The 18,241-nt window shown below is 40.5% G+C and overlaps 1 protein-coding gene across 2 annotated transcripts in view; it reads right to left on the bottom strand.

The window, feature by feature from the left end:
• LOC145786569 (uncharacterized) overlaps positions 1 to 18,241 on the bottom strand; it is a 30,570-nt gene that overhangs the window by 10,176 nt on the left and 2,153 nt on the right. The window lies entirely within an intron of this gene.

Below are 18,241 nucleotides of genomic sequence, written 5' to 3'. Positions count from 1 at the left end.
TATGGAGTTATATTCAATCATGATGACTTAGTTTTTCCCCAAGCTACACCATTTAATTGACGGCAGAGTCGACAGAACTGTCCAGGCTCCCAGTGCAACTCCCGTCATAGCACTCTAATCATATCCCCTTAACTTTGACCTCTTAAAATAAACGTGGCTAACCAGAAAGTAACTAATTGCAAAATAAATAAAATGCTAACCTACAAACGCGTTAGAGAGGAGTCGAACCAAGAACCTCCAGCGTGCTAGACCAGTGTGATTACCATTCTGCTATCAGACTACTGACGACAGTTTGCACAATATGGCGTATTGAAACGAGTACCGGCGCAAAGGTAGTCTAAAGCAGTTCCCCCATTTTCTTGATTGACAGCGCTTTGATATACGAATTAGCATACCGTTATCAAAGTTCTTCATAAGTTTGAAAGCTTTACAAAACTTTTGATGATGTAAAACTCTTTCAAGTGCATTATAAAAAAGTTGTCTTTATTTAGTCCATTTTTCCATGCCTACATTCATTTGCTGATTACTTTTGTGAAATCTCACGTTTTTCATCAGTTTTACTCTTTTCTTTGTTGAATTTGTGTATAATAAAACTCTGTGTTTGTTTTCAGTCACCGAGACTCCATTGCTTCAGCACTTTAGACTTTATATTTTCGAGGACAATTGCATTAACTTGGTAGGCCTATGCCGTAAATGGTGTTCCTTGAAATCGTATATAGAATTAGTTTTTAATGAAGCAAGCAATACCAGTTTTGTTTCTAAAATTTATTAAGATTTGATGGACAGTGGACAGAGTTGTACTTTTAATGTCAATTAGTTTAGTCGTATAGTTGTTAAACACATTTTGTTGAACAACATTTATTAAACAGCAGAATCTTAGTAAGGCTATCGCCAATTTTTGGTTTATAGTGTGCTATAGTCAAGCATGGGAAGTTTTTTGGATGAATTAATAATGCTTTAATTACTCTCATATAATCATTGTTTAGTTTCATAAATTATAAATTCTTTTCAGTTTGGAAAAAGGTAGACTTTTTTTTATATTAAACAAATTAAAAATGCTTTGAATGATATTAAAAATAAATTTCCGTTGGGACGTCAACATGATCCAGCAGAGTTTTTTGCCGACTCATCATTACCATTGCTATTGAAGCACTGTGACGTGACATCGATATCGAAATACGTCACATTTCATCAGTGCATTTCTTGTGGCACAAAAAGTAGGCTTGATGAGAAAAGAAGCGAAGAAGTCTTACTGATGTTACCAATGTATGATTCTATTCAGGAGGATAATTTTTTATCGCTTTATATTAAAACGTTTATCAATAGTAAAGAACTCTCACTTTGTAATAATTGCAAAATGGTGATTCATACCACAAATACAAAATTTTTACGTTTACCCAAAGCTCTAGTTTTGTGTTTAGCTAGAAATACTGGCCTGCGCAAATCCAAAAGACAAGTCAAAGGATACATTCTAAAAAATTAAAACTGCACTTAATGTCTGAGTATAAGTAACTGATAGCCTATAGTACCATCAAACTGCTTCTACTTATTCTCACCGTATCTCGCTAATTACTGGATATTTGCTTTTGTCTTACCAGTATGCTGTGTTGTATGTATATTGTATATGCCATTTTGTAGGAAATCCGAGTCATCCCCAAAGGCGAAACCTACAAATATCTTGGCGCTCGAACCGGTTACGCCTTGGATGCGTCCCTTACCCAACCTTTCATCTCCACCCTGGAGAAACACATTTCCTCTTTAATGAAATCTTTCCTTACTCCAAGCCAGAAACTTCTGGCACTTAATTCTATCATTCTTCCGTCCGCGTCATACCATCTGCGAGTGCGGCGCTTCAGACAGTATGAGCTTCTGAAGCTCGATCGACTGGTATTGCAGTGTTTGAAGGTGGCGTGGCGTCTTCCCAGGTGGGCGTGCAGCGCTTTCTTTTATTGTAAGCCTGCATTGGGGGGCTTTGGTGTGTTGAATCTGTGTCGCGAAAGCGACACGCTTTTGATAGCCCAGGCCTTCAAGATGCTGACGTCTCCTGACGACCGTGTCTCTGCCATCGCTTTCGGGCAGCTTAGGCGTTGTGCCAGTCTGAGGTTCGGCACTCCAGATCCTACCCCGTGCCAGCTAGCCAGTTACTTGTAAAACGAGTTATGTGTATGTGTAAACATATTGGAAGTAAACATATAGGCGAGTTATGTGTAAACATATTGGAAGACAGGAAGCGCCCTTGCAGGGACGTCCTGTCACTTCCGTTCGTCGTAGGCTCCCTCGGGAGCTATGCTCCGTTGAGCTCTCGGGCTTTGGCGGCCTTGGGTGTTCCTGCTCGTGGGGTAGCAGAGGTGGCTAGAAAAGTGGCCTCCCTCTCAATCGAAGGTTCCCTCCGTGTCTGGAAAGCTTGGAACGCCGGGCTCACTCGTGGAGGGGCTACGTCATAGAAAAGACGATTCCAGCGATCAGAAGCTCAATTCCCCAACAGCAGAAGCTCTGCAGTAAGCATCCGAGCGCGCAAGACAGCAAACCTCAAAACCCGCCAGTAATTGTGTGACGTCATAGTATGTTAAATCCATTGTTTCATTATCAATTTACCTGTAAACAATTGTCGTTTCATCAGCATGCTGCAGCTCAATGAAGAATACAATCATCATCAATAAAATAAAATAGCAATATATGAATTAAGTATATATTGCATATCGTGAATGGACTCATATCATCATCAATGACGTAATATCATTAACAACACTGGATCTGTATTTTCATATTTCAATATTTTAGATTATCACACACTACCTTCTCCCGATATGCTGCTCTTTCCCGCTCGGATCAACCTCACGTTGCTTTTAACTCATCGATAATCATGATTTCCCGATCAACTCGATGCAACCTCCAAAGTTTCATCCCACTATTCTATATTTTTCCTGGTAACGTAGCCTAGTCATATCTACGCTTCGATCGCTAGTCCCCTCGACCCATCTGGGCGAACCTGCCTCAACGTCTGGCCAGTGCACATCCGTGCTCGTTGGTTCAGCGTCAACACTTTTTCGGTAGGTAAAGCATACAATATATTCCCACTTACCATCTTTTTTTTTTACACCAATTAATTGAGCCTTTGCTCCAGATTTTATATAATTTTCGTCTCCCACGAGTATTCAAATCGTCCTTGTAGCTAAGCTTCTCTTCCTCGTGGGAGACCCCAAAGTTTATCCGCTCTGCCTACGGGCAGACCGGGTATAGGAGTCAAACGTACCTGTGTTACGGTCACGTGATGGAGACGTGGGCGCTGCCTGGCTTTATAAAACTTCTGTCGCCCGGCCCGTCGTGAGCTGACCTTTTTGCGTTTGCAGAAAGCAAATCCGTCTCCCTGGCCCGTTCCGCCATTCTAACTTTTGCGGACGAGTTGCACAAAAATCTCGATCCACACTTTCCTTCCACAGGTACCTAGACTCCCCAGCCTGGCCCCCGCGACCTAAGCTGGTGGACTTCCCTTCCGGGTGCATCGCCACCCCATAATCACGCCGCTCCCCGCCTCCACGGGGCGTGGCAGGCCGGTTCTTTAAAGTCTCTGACCTGGCTATGTTTATTGTGTTCTTCTCGCCGTGTCAATTATTTTGTACTCGTGCGTCGTTGACCAAAATAAAACAGTTCATCATCTTCTGTTTTTTTTTTGTTTTTGTATACTGCACTGTTAAATTTCGTATGTGTATTGTTTTTTATGTTGTATATAATATATATCTATCAATCGATCAATCAATCAATCAATCAATATTTGCGTTCAACTTCGACACCGTTCCATTTTAAATAAGCCATGACACCACACGGGTGTGGCAGACTCGATGACCAGTTCGGTCCTTCTGTCACTCCCATCGTCATCAGCAAACAACCTAGCTCACATTGTAATCTTGTATTGTTTTGTTTTTTCGCATGTGCTGATGATGCAAAATAAAAGAACTTCTTCTTCTTCAAAGCAGACAAAAATTTAACTCTTAAAGATGCACACGGGCTTGAATATAACTATAAACTCGTAAGTGTCATTGCACATTTAGGTGAGGAAAAGGAGAATGGCCATTATATCTGCTATTGCATCGAAAAATACAATGCGGTTTGGAAATTTGATGACAAATTAGTTCGATCGGTTTCATACAGTGATATGGTAAAAACAATACAAGATTGCGGATACATGTATTTTTACGTACAAACTAAAAGCGTAAACGATACAAAGCGTGAATAGACACAAACACATTTATAGAAATTTCAAACAAGAGTGGTGAGGAGACTATTTGTGACACATGAGTTAAAAACATTTACTATTTTTGCATTTAACTGATGTTAATGATAATTCAGTAAACTAATCTGAAAGCGTTGTCTTGTGCTCTCAATTTCTGTAGTCACCATGTTACGCCAACATGTCTAGTTGTCATTATTATTTGTGTCTTTATCGCGTCACAGACTTAGTTCTGCATTTTAGATCGGCAAACTTGTTTATCAACATTTACACGTTTTAGTAGCCTTTGGTTGTTAGGCTATGCAAATTGAAACTTTTAAGAGGTAGGCCTAGCCTATGTACTCAACTTTTAAACAATAAGGGTTCCATGTAACAACAGCGAGTTAAGTTTGGTGTAAAAATAGTAATTCTCGAAATATGTTATTATTCACCAATTTAGCAATTGTGCTGATTAACTAACTTATTTCGAGAATTACTATTTTTGCACCAAACTTAACCCACTGTTATGAATAGCCTACAGATCTACCAAAAAACTTCGCTCCAACTAATTCTCCATTGTCTAATTTAGTGGTTCTCAACCTGAGTGCCATTTACAACAGCCTACTCTGGGATGCCGCGAGCTATTTCTCATATTCATTTTTATCTGTTTTCACATAATTAATTAGCTAAAATCATTGTTGCTAATAAGAATTTGGAACCACGTTTGCTTTTGTTACATCATTAATCAAGGGCAATTTTTCATCATACTCTGTATGATGTTTCGTGGTCACAAATCTTGTATTGTTGTCGTGGTCACAAATCTGTGGCTCCCTGGTATTGTTGTGGCTTTGTGATGTCACATGCAATGTTTGTACAAGTTGCGCTAATTGTCGATTGTAGTTTAGCAGGTGAATGCTGTGCAAATGAGAGCGATGTGGGATCATTGGTAGAAAGTACACTTGCATACAACCTCGACAACATCTAGTTTAATGTAAATCCTGACACAATTAGTTGTCACATATCTATGGATGTCGTCATTGTTCTGTCAGATTCACTCCAGGCAGGTAGAATAGGGCTACTGGCGATAGGTCCTGCCTCAACAAAAAACCTAGCGACCGCAAGAGGTTGCCTCAATGGCGCGGTAGGAAAACCTTGTATGTTACACCGATAATAGTTCTATTCGAAAATGTTTAAAAAAGTGTCAATTATGCAAAAGTCGTATTATTTTCTTGAATATCGCAAAAATATCCTCCATCTTTGAAGCGTTCTGCTAGGAGTTCCTTCCATATGCGCACCTATTGGTGCACATCCCTGGAAAGGTAATTTAATACTGAATCCGATGCAAGTAAAATTTAAGTGGCACGTGTTGCGGATTATAGTTTTATTCCAAGATGTTTGAAGAGGTGTCAATTATGCAAAAATCGTATTATTTTAATGTTTATCGTAAATATATCCTCCATTTTTGAAGCGTTCTGCTAGGAGTTCCTTCCATATGCGCACCTATTGGTGCACATCCCTGGAAAGGTAATTTAATACTGAATCCGATGCATGTAAAATTTAAGTGGCACGTGTTGCGGATTATAGTTTTATTCCAAGATGTTTGAGTGGTGTCAATTATGCAAAAATCGTATTATTTTAATGTTTATCGTAAATATATCCTCCATCTTTGAAGCGTTCTGCTAGGAGTTCCTTCCATATGCGCACCTATTGGTGCACATCCCTGGAAAGGTCATTTAATACTGAATCCGATGCATGTAAAATTTAAGTGGCACGTGTTGCGGATTATAGTTTTATTCCAAGATGTTTGAAGAGGTGTCAATTATGCAAAAATCGTATTATTTTAATGTTTATTGTAAATATATCCTCCATTTTTGAAGCGTTCTGCTAGGAGTTCCTTCCATATGCGCACCTATTGGTGCACATCCCTGGAAAGGTCATTTAATACTGAATCCGATGCATGTAAAATTTAAGTGGCACGTGTTGCGGATTATAGTTTTATTCCAAGATGTTTGAAGAGGTGTCTATTATGCAAAATCGTATTATTTTATTGTTTATCGTAAATATATCCTCCATCTTTGAAGCGTTCTGCTAGGAGTTCCTTCCATATGCGCACCTATTGGTGCACATCCCTGGAAAGGTAATTTAATACTGAATCCGATGCATGTAAAATTTAAGTGGCACGTGTTGCGGATTATAGTTTTATTCCAAGATGTTTGAAGAGGTGTCAATTATGCAAAAATCGTATTATTTTAATGTTTATCGTAAATATATCCTCCATCTTTGAAGCGTTCTGCTAGGAGTTCCTTCCATATGCGCACCTATTGATGCACATCCCTGGAAAGGTCATTTAATACTGAATCCGATGCATGTAAACTTTAAGTGGCACGTGTTGCGGATTATAGTTTTATTCCAAGATGTTTGAAGAGGTGTCAATTATGCAAAAATCGTATTATTTTAATGTTTATTGTAAATATATCCTCCATCTTTGAAGCGTTCTGCTAGGAGTTCCTTCCATATGCGCACCTATTGGTGCACATCCCTGGAAAGGTAATTTAATACTGAATCCGATGCATGTAAAATTTAAGTGGCACGTGTTGCGGATTATAGTTTTATTCCAAGATGTTTGAAGAGGTGACAATTATGCAAAAATCGTATTATTTTAATGTTTATCGTAAATATATCCTCCATCTTTGAAGCGTTCTGCTAGGAGTTCCTTCCATATGCGCACCTATTGGTGCACATCCCTGGAAAGGTCATTTAATACTGAATCCGATGCATGTAAAATTTAAGTGGCACGTGTTGCGGATTATAGTTTTATTCCAAGATGTTTGAAGAGGTGTCTATTATGCAAAATCGTATTATTTTATTGTTTATCGTAAATATATCCTCCATCTTTGAAGCGTTCTGCTAGGAGTTCCTTCCATATGCGCACCTATTGGTGCACATCCCTGGAAAGGTAATTTAATACTGAATCCGATGCATGTAAAATTTAAGTGGCACGTGTTGCGGATTATAGTTTTATTCCAAGATGTTTGAAGAGGTGTCAATTATGCAAAAATCGTATTATTTTAATGTTTATCGTAAATATATCCTCCATCTTTGAAGCGTTCTGCTAGGAGTTCCTTCCATATGCGCACCTATTGATGCACATCCCTGGAAAGGTCATTTAATACTGAATCCGATGCATGTAAAATTTAAGTGGCACGTGTTGCGGATTATAGTTTTATTCCAAGATGTTTGAAGAGGTGTCAATTATGCAAAAATCGTATTATTTTAATGTTTATTGTAAATATATCCTCCATCTTTGAAGCGTTCTGCTAGGAGTTCCTTCCATATGCGCACCTATTGGTGCACATCCCTGGAAAGGTAATTTAATACTGAATCCGATGCATGTAAAATTTAAGTGGCACGTGTTGCGGATTATAGTTTTATTCCAAGATGTTTGAAGAGGTGTCAATTATGCAAAAATCGTATTATTTTAATGTTTATCGTAAATATATCCTCCATCTTTGAAGCGTTCTGCTAGGAGTTCCTTCCATATGCGCACCTATTGGTGCACATCCCTGGAAAGGTCATTTAATACTGAATCCGATGCATGTAAAATTTAAGTGGCACGTGTTGCGGATTATAGTTTTATTCCAAGATGTTTGAAGAGGTGTCTATTATGCAAAAATCGTATTATTTTAATGTTTATCGTAAATATATCCTCCATCTTTGAAGCGTTCTGCTAGGAGTTCCTTCCATATGCGCACCTATTGGTGCACATCCCTGGAAAGGTAATTTAATACTGAATCCGATGCATGTAAAATTTAAGTGGCACGTGTTGCGGATTATAGTTTTATTCCAAGATGTTTGAGTGGTGTCAATTATGCAAAAATCGTATTATTTTAATGTTTATCGTAAATATATCCTCCATCTTTGAAGCGTTCTGCTAGGAGTTCCTTCCATATGCGCACCTATTGGTGCACATCCCTGGAAAGGTAATTTAATACTGAATCCGATGCATGTAAAATTTAAGTGGCACGTGTTGCGGATCATAGTTTTATTTAAGATATTTCGAATGTATGTCTGGTCGCATTTTATGCCTCGCACTTATTCACGGATAACTTTTTTAGGCGGAAAGCGGAAAAACTATTCTGCCAGAATGACGGTGGTCAAATAAATATCTATTTTGTATTCTTCTCCATTTCGACAACATTATTTTTGTCAGTTCTGTTCATGTTCAGAATTTGTGCTGAAAATGCTCTCTGAACGCACCAAATTCAATGTTAATTTTAAAAATTTTCTGGGGGAGGCCCCCCAGACCCTCCGCTGTTGCTTTGCCGTCACTGAACACCCTGTCAAAGTGGTCACGGTACGCCACTGCTGTATACACACTTTTTCATTTGTTCTCTCGTCTTTTGCTTTGAAAAAAAAGGGAAAAGAAAAAAGTACGTCAAGCCGTTCAAATAGTGTTTCAGATTAAAAGACCGGTGCCGGTCAAATAGCCACTGCCTTTATTTAAATTGATTTATACCGAGACAACACACACTAACCCAGCAAAGTTTAAATAATAACTGAATTTAAAACAAAGAACTTTAGTAGTACTAGTAACTTTGAACTGATTTGATAATTGACTCTGTCAATCTCGGTGACCGGGCTTGCGTCAGTGGTTCCAACCTCCGAATGTATGCGAAAGTGCCAGAATTAAGCTTTCAAGAAGCTTTCCCAATCCGAAGATGAAGATTCAATCAATAGTGATCAATTCAATCCACAACACTTTTCATTAGGCTGTCATTCATTACTACATGTGTGCTTCTCTCTGTTTTTGTTTTATTTTTTGCTATTTGTTTTTTTTTGGGGTTTTGTGGCCATGCTAACTACTGATATATACCGTAGCCTACTACATAATTTTTCATTCAGGCACGTTTTGAACCTTTCAAGGTTTTGCCACCTTTTCCCGTTCGTTAACGTGCTGGTAGGTTTATATCGATTTTTGTAGTTAGTATCTTTTTCGTCCCGGACGCGTTAATGACGAAAAATAAAATGATTGATTGATTGATTATGAATTATGAATATAATCAAAACAAACACACATTTCATTTCAGTAGCGTTGCCAAGTGATCCGGATAGACCAAGGACAGTAAAAATCTGAAATTTGGACTTTAAGAGAAAAATGACAAAAATGTTTATTTATGATCCAGAACTTTGCAGATATTACATAAAAAATTAAACATCGGCTCAAATGAATGTCTGAATGATCTGTTAACTATCAAAAACAGGGTACAAAATTCACCCAATTTATTGTTTTCTGACAAATTTTTAGTCTACCTGGCAACTTTTCATTCTCATGTTACCAGATAAAAAATTTCTTCTAACAATTTGAAAATGTTTGAGGCAATTATTGCAAGGTCATTGGGAACAAAAATTTTAAATGTAAAAACTTTGAGAAAAAATATTGTTGGGAGAGATTTAAACTGAGAATGTAACATGTATCATGTTTCTAACTAATAAATGTCCGCCCCGATAGCTCAGTGGTTACACGCCCAGCTCAAGATCACGCGGCGCAAGTTCGACTCTCGGGGTGTGCGCTTGAGCAACGAATTTTCAGGACTGCTCTCCATTCAGTGGCACCTAGTAAATGGACTAATTCCCCGGGAGCAAGACTTCAACAAACGGAAACTTCACTCTGCCAATCTCGGTAACCGGCCCTGTGTCAAGAGTCTCTGCAAGTGAGCGAAACTACCAGGAATAACCAATTAAGGCTTTGTCAGTCTGAGGAGTGAGGATAAAGATTCAAAACCAACCAACCAAATTCAAATTATGAGAACATGTTGCCGAAACCTATAAAAATTGCAATTGCAAATGCATTGCAACTGCGCAAATTCAAAACCTAAATTCTGCTCTCACACAATTTAGGTCACGCTTTTTATTAGGGATATCTAGAGAAGGGGATATGAAGGCTCGCCGCGATTGCCTTATTCTCATGACACTACCAGGGCGGTAGTTTGTAGTGCTTTAAACATGTGTTGTTTTTTTTAAATCGTAGAAAGTTTTGTAGTGCAGCCGGTACAATGAGCTACAGAAGACAGTTAGCAAATGTTACGTAGAGTATATTTAAAGAATACTTGTTTACAAAGACGGTTGAAAAGTTACCAGTAAGCTGTTTTTTTTTTTATAACAAAGCCTTTGCAGGAGGCTAGATGTAAAGCAATTAGCCTATATGGGTGGTTGAATTAACCCTTTAAAGGTTATGGGGGGGGGGGGGGGGCGGGCAATTCAACTTATACGACGAAGAACTTTTTTGTATCATCAACAGTTGGCAGTTAACCACTCGGCAGCAGTGGCCGAGTGGTTAGCGCGTTGGGCTCGCAGTCGAGAGCCTGCATGTTCGACTCCAGCCACCCACACTTGCTGTTGTTTCTCTGGGCAAGAAACTTTACGATAGGCCTAATTGTCTCTACCCAGTGATCTATTTCGAGTAATAGGTAGTACCAAATTTAAGTCATTCTTCGTCGTATGAGCTGTTCTTCTGGACTATATGTTTGGGCATGATGTCATCAGCCACTCGACAGTCTCGTCATCCAGGGCCTTCAGTCCAGGCGCTCCATGTGGTGGTTGATGGATTGGGCAGTCATGGACGACATGATCTACTGTCTGGTCTGTGGCGCCACACTCGCATCCCGGTGAGGGAGCCAGGCCCCATTTGCACATGTCTGAACGAAAGCGACCGACGCCGGTTCGTAGGCGGTTAAGCCGGACCCACGAAAGTCTTGCGAGGGACATTCCCGGAGGATGGGGATCGACGTCGGGTAGGAAATCACGGAGTCGGGAAGTGTTGTTTTGCCACTCCATGTTCCATGTGTAGTTCGTCCAGTGTGCCGCACTTATTCCAAGATCTTCAACGTTGTTCAGAAGCTGTCGTGCGGCGGGCACAAATGGGCGTCTTGATTTCAGTCGCTGCTGTCCTCCAGGTAGGCGCTGGAATGTACTGTGGAGGAGGTGGTCGGGGTCCAGTGCGCGACGAGCAAGGGAAATCATGGCTCCTTTACGGCAAAGCTCAGCAGGTTGGATGCCTGCAAGGATGGGAAGGCAATCCGTTGGAGTGGGACGCAGGCATCCAGTCACAGTGCGTAGTGCGTCATTGATGGCGGTGTCAATGTGGCGGGTGTGAGAGCTGCGGCACCACACTGGTGCGCAGTACTCAGCGGTAGAATGGACAAGGGCCAAGGTAGCTGTGCGAAGGGTTTTCGCATCAGCTCCCCAGCCGGAACCCGCCAGCCGCCTCAAAAGTGCAACGCGCGCAGATAGTTTTTTGCGCAGTGACTCCAGGTGTCGTCGGTACGTGAGTGACCTGTCCAGGGTTACGCCGAGGTAGGTGGGTTCGGCGCAGTAGGGTAGGCCTAGGTGTTCGTCATCGGTGGTAATGTTGATCTCACGTTTTGCTTCCTTGTTGTTTAGGTGGAAGGCCGCCGACACTGTCTTTGCCTTGCTGAGCTGTAGCTTCCATTTCTGGAGATATGTTGATATAGTTGACATGTCCTGGCTTAGGTTCCTCTCCATTGACTGCCAATCTCCGGCTGGATGCAGGAGAGCCAGATCGTCTGCATAAGCATACTTCCTGGAGATGGTGTCAGGCAGGTCATAGATGTAAGTGTTAAAGAGGAGGGGAGCCAGGACAGAGTCCTGTGGGACGCCGTTCCTGAGTCGACGTAATCTACTTCGTCGGCCGCTACCGGTGGAAAGGGTAAAGCTGCGGTTTTGCACAAGTTCCATAATCATATGGACCATGTGCCTGTCAGGAAGGAGACGGAGTAGTTTGCAGGTAAGGCCGCTGTGCCATACAGTGTCGTAGGCAGCCGTGAGATCGACAAACACGGCGCCAGCCTTCTTTTTTGCCGAGAAGCTGTCCTCGATGTCTTGGGTCATCAGAGTGACCTGGTCTACAGTTGATCTTCCGTGGCGAAAGCCGGCTTGTTCCCGAGGGAGCTGAGGGTCTATTATCGGTTCGACACGGGCGTAGATAAGTCTTTCGAGTATCTTGAAGGGGATACAGAGCAGAGAGATGGGGCAATAGCTCTTCGGATCCCCTGGGGGCTTCTTCGGCTTTGGGACTGCAACCACTAGGGCTCTTCTCCAGATTCTTGGGATGCGCAGGTGACGCAAGCAGCAGGAAAGGAATTCTTTTAACCAGGACCTCATAGAGGGGGCAGCTTGGAGTATTAGTTCCGGGCATAGGTGGTCAAGGCCCGGGGATTTGCCTGGCTTTAGGTGCTGGAGGGCGGAGGCAAATTCTTCTGGGGTAAACTCACCAGAGATGTTGCCCTCGACAGGTGTTGGGACCTTCCAGAGGTTCGTCATTTCCTTGAAGACGGACTTGTCTGTTTCACGGTCTCTCGTTCTGTGCACTCCATTTTTCACAAGTTGTGGGGCGATGGCATTTGCTGAAATGGGGCATTGGCGACGAGAGGCACGTGATCTGCCAGTGAGGTTGTTGAGTGTACTCCAAGCTGTGCGGCTGGAGTGCGTGAAGTCGATTGAGTCTATGGCTTCTGTCCAGCGCTTCTTCCTCTTTGAATCCAATCTTGCCAGCAGGGCTGTTGCTGAGTTGGTGGTGGCGGTACCCTGAGGGGAACGGAGGAAGTCGCGGTAAAGCCTGTCGCACTCCACATCCCAGCAAGGTATGTAGTTTTTCCGTCGACCTCGCGGGATGGAGTCTTTTGCCGCAGATATGATTGCATCACAGAAGTCCTGGTAGGCTTCATCCACTTTGATGGTGTGTGGGGGTGGGAGGTACTGCGTAGCTTCGTTTGTGAGGAAGCTGTAGTATTCCCAATCGGCCTTTCTGAAGTTCCATCGCTTGACAGGCTTGCTCGGAATAGGTGTGGCAAGCAAGGGGGCCGTGATTAGCGAGGGTCGGTGTTGAGACCTTGGGAACTTCTCTAACACACGTCTGTCCGGCTGGCGATCATCGGGGTCATCACTTGCGAAAGCCAGGTCTGGGTTCGTGCCAGTGTTCCAACGACCGGAGTGGAAGCTCGGTGCGCCCTTAGGATCGTATAAGAGGGCGAGGTTGTTGTTGGTTGCCCAAGCGGCCAGACTATCTCCGTCATTGTTGATGGAGTTGTACCCCCAGTCAGTGTGGTGGCAGTTAAAATCGCCAGCGTAGAGGCTGGGGTGGGGGAACACTGGGATGGCTGTTGATGTTATCCGCGAAGGTGGGGGCTTGTAGACATTGACGATGTTGTAGCCTGCTACATCTACACAAAGCCACTCGATCTCCGATTGAGCTTGGGATTGGTCAACCAAGGACCAGCTCAGCCGGTCATGGACAAACGTGGCGAGGCCGTGTTTCCTGCTGCAGGTTGCGCCTGCGAGTGTAAAATTGGTTATTACCAACTTATCCACAGATGTACAGTGAGTCTCCTGGAGGAGGATGATGAGGGCTTGATGCTTGGTGGCCAGGTGCTCGATGATGTTGAGCTTGCTGGCCGTGATGCCCTCGGTCATAAGTAGTCATAATTTAAGTCATAAGTAGAGTAGACAACCGGAAACAGACATTGCCGTCGGCTGCAGCGTGGGTCAGGTGTAGCCTACGTCGAAAGGCGTACACCGATGCATAGCGCTCAAGTCCGCTTTCCCGCAATGCAAGATAAAGATAATAAAACAAACAAAAACAAAACCATTGAGGCTGCAACTACGAGATTTCTTGACTTTTCCTAACTTTTATTCACCTCTATTGAGCTGAAATTTTGAGCAAATAAAGGTTATAAATTAAGAGATATAAGGCATTTCTCAGCACATCCTCGGAAATATTTCATATTTTATTTATATGTTATTTTTCATTATTAGCCTATATCTTATTTTGCATCATTATATTATTTTGCATGAAAAATATAGATTCAAATTGAGATTATGTAAAAAAAAAATTTAATCACAATACATTGCAATGCATGTTCTTCATTACTCTACCAAAAAATATTGTGTATACTCACGCAATCGCAAAATAATCAAAAAGTCATAAATCACCTCAACATTTCAACGTATATGAGCAGTTTTAAAATTCACATAGTTTTAATTTTTAGATATGCTCAGCGTGAATAATTTTACAAAGTGAATTTCAAATTTTGAAACCGTGCCTTAAAAAATGACAGAGATATCACTCCTAAAGCATAAGAAGAATCGACAGCCCCCCTCCCAAACTTAGCAAGACTCCAGGAGCCCAACCTTCTAAGGGTTAACAAGCAACCACGAACATGCTGTGATATATATCCAGGCCTGATGTTAATAGCGCAATGCAAGTTATCATAACAAGATTTATTAAACTACTATCGGTGCCAATTGTCATTTTACGATTAACACAGATTATTTACGATAAACAAAAGCTCTTCTATTGTCAGACGTAAAAAAAGCCTTCGTATCCCCTTCTTTAGATATCCCTGCTTTCTATTAACAAATGCCACTCTCACGGAATTTTACCCACCACAGAGCCTACGTATTTCTGAAGCGACATGACTGTGTAACTGTTCTGCTCTCATAACTCCCACCATATTAGGCTACTGATAAAAAAACACAACATTATGAAATAAAGCGTGGAATTAAACAATAGCCTACTCGTAACAGTCGTAACATATACAGTAGCCTACGGTATAAACCAAAAGGATTACGATTTAAATACAGAAGGAAGAGACGACTCTAAACAAGAAAGGTAAAAATCACCACGGGAGAATGTCGCTTTTCTGACACCGGTCGCAATGAACTAAATTGGTTAGAGTTAGACAGGATAAGTATTTCTCAATTTCCCGAGTAGGCTAAGAGTTTGTAACTTTGATTAACAAAAAAATACATTTAACATTACATTTAACTTGCTTAATTTTGTAGCCAATCAAATACTCCTAGATAGACACCCTAAAATATTTTTCTGTTAGGCTATATATTTTTTGTGTTAAAGTGACAAAATTATCAATTCTGTACGGTGGAAATTGACTAGTAAACCGTATGGTTGTTTCGTTGTCTCCCTGTCAGTGTGGAAACATGTGCCACTTTTGCAGTGTATGGCTATAAAACAGGGGTGGGCAAACTTTTTATCTCGAAGGCCGCATTCAGAATCTGAATTTGTTCGAGGGCGCAGTATAGTAGGCCTTAATTAAGATTATAAGCCAAAGCATCAAGTCTAAAATACTCAAAACACAAGCTTTTATTAATTTTATAAAGTAACGAAAGAAACGGAGATTTTATATACTGTAGCCTACATGTGTTACATAAAAGATATAAAAAAATGTTTGTCTCAATTATTTATTTGAATAGGCTACAACCAGTGGCGCCGCCAGACCTTCAACAATGGGGGGGCAAAATATTGACAGTGCAAGACAGTAGCGTAGTCAAAAATTTTGAAAGGGGGGGTATTGACAGCCGGCGGGCGCAGCCCGATGGCGTGTTCGCCGAAGGCGACACTTAGCGGCGGGGGTTTGGGGGGTCTCCCCCAGAAAATTTTGAAAAATTACTTTCAGTTTGGTGCATTCTGAGAGCATTTTCAACAAAATTGTGGGTATGAATATTTCTGTAAAATGGTGCTGTCCGGTGGCATAGCAAAAGGACAAGATCATGTTTTCTTCGGCATTTTTCCGAAATAAAGCTAAGTTTCTATGTTTTCTTGTTGCTAATTCCAGACTGAGATATTTGAATGTTTGGTATTGGCAAAACTCGCAATTTTAATGCAGTTTCGTTTAAAATTAGGCAAACTTTGTTTTAGAGACATAGGTTGATTGCTTTTTTTTGCGAGATTATTACAGTTTTATTATTTATCAATTTTCTCCTTGGTTGATTCAAAAAGCGATTTTATTCCGGTAAGTCACTAACTTTTATGCTCTGAAGTCAACCTAAAGTTTAGAAAATGTAACGTCATAGAGGTCATACATCTTCATGAGTGTCAAACAAAAAGCTTTGAGATAATGAAGATACTTTAGGCTATACTTCTGATATATTCAATTTTTGTATAACGAATAGCTGTTTAGATGTTAATCTAGATCGAACAAGCGATCTCAGTAGTTGCAGATGGCTTGCATCCTTGCACAGTTTGACGAGAAATTATATCAATTTAAAAGGTTGAAACCCCCGAACCCCCCTCCCTTGGCTACGCCACTGGTGCAAGACAGTGGTATATTATTTAATTTCTCTTGTTTTCTACCAGGGCTGGAAAAATGTATAGCTTCCCGGGAATCTGTTTTTTAGAGAAAAATTTTTCCGCGGCTTACAATCACGATAATGAGAACCTTATATTTTACTGACCTCGGGGGCTGACGTAAACCTTAAAAGTCATGTCGACATATTCTTGATGCCCCCCTTATCGAAAATTGTTCTTTGCAATACCGCTTTGAAGGAAGATTACTACGACTATGAACAAAAGAATAAATTTTAAACTTCTTTTTGAATTGAAAAGACATGACGTAATGTCTTCCAACCTTACTTATATATTTTTTCATTACGTAACGTCTTGTAGGAATAAATTGAAAATCAGTATGATCACTCAAAATGAAAGCAATGGGGCTACGAATCCTTACTAAACCAATCAATCAATGGTCTTGTTGCACCGAAGATAACATCCTTATATTTTGCTGATCTCCGGAGCTGACGTAAACCTTAAGGCATAGATCTGTTGACTCAATGCAAACCCTTTGAAGGTTAGGGGGTGGCCTGTCAATTCAACTTTTTTGTATCAACAGTTGTAGCCTATCTCTAAAACCACTGAGGCTGCGACTACGAGATTTATTGACTTTTCCTAACTTTTATTCACCTCTATTGAACTGAAATTTTGAGCGAATAAAGGTTATAAATTGAAAGATATAAGGCATTTCTCAGCACATTCTCTGAAATATTTCATATTCTATTGTAAAACATTTTCCCACCAGCTGGATGAAAGTAATTAATTTGGCCCATGTCTTGTTAACCCTAACTGTTTCACAGCGTGAAGGGCATTGGCTGTATGTAAAATAATGTAAAAAAAATTAATCACAACATTACAATGCACGTTCTTCATTACTCTACCAAAAAATAATGTGTAAACTCACGCTACAAATTACATTCATAAGTGACCTCAACATTACAACGTATATGAGCAGTTCTAAAATTCACATAGTTTTAATTTTCGGATATGCTCAGCGTGAATAATTTTACAAAGTGAATCTCAAATTTTGAAACCGTGCCAAAATAACAGAGATATCACTCCTAAAGCATAAGAAGAATCAACAGCCCCCCCCCCCCCCAAACTGAGCAAGACTCCAGGAGCCCAACCTTCTAAGGCCGTAAGGGTTAAAAGTCATGTCGACTTACTCTTGATGCCCCCCTTATCGAAAATTGTTCTTTGTAGTACCGCTTTGAAGGTGGATTACGAGTTACGACTATGAACAAAAGAATAAATTTTAAACTTCAATTTGTATTGAAAATACATGACGTAATGTCTTCCAACCTTATCACATTTTTTTCATTACGTAATATTTACCACCACCAAACCACTTTTGACGATCGAATTTGTTAATTTATTATTCGGTAAAATGTTTAGATGATGTCACGTCATAACGCCGATTTGAGATATAATTTCATTTATGACGTTGTATGGATGTAAAACTTTTACAAGTTTTATACTCTGCTGAGATTAAAGAAGAAACATAAATGATAAATATTGGAGAAATTGAGTCTCCTTAACAACTTAAGAATTGAACAACTCAAAACTGCTAAAACAAAACGTTTTGTTTAAGTGAAAGAATCACTGCAAGCAACTAATGCCAAAATGCGCGCGGAAGAAGTCCTGGGAGTGTGAGGTATCAAAAATTTAACAGGTTGTTATTTTTCTACATCAATGTGACGTTAGTTAAAACTTTAAAAAGTCTATATCTTTGCTTCTGTAGAAAATCTTTTTATCTACTGTACAATTTAGTCATCAAGGTTTTCCCTAAACATTTTTTTTAAAGAAAGAGAGAACTTTTACCCCCCCCACCCCCCTTGCAACTAGAGTTGACTTACTTGAGGTTGGGATCCAAATATTAAAAAAATAATATT

Source organism: Aplidium turbinatum, chromosome 17, assembly GCF_918807975.1.
Source record: "Aplidium turbinatum chromosome 17, kaAplTurb1.1, whole genome shotgun sequence".
Lineage (NCBI taxonomy): Eukaryota > Metazoa > Chordata > Ascidiacea > Aplousobranchia > Polyclinidae > Aplidium > Aplidium turbinatum.
Note: the sequence above shows the minus strand (reverse complement) of the source record. Positions and strands in the feature narration are given on the sequence as shown.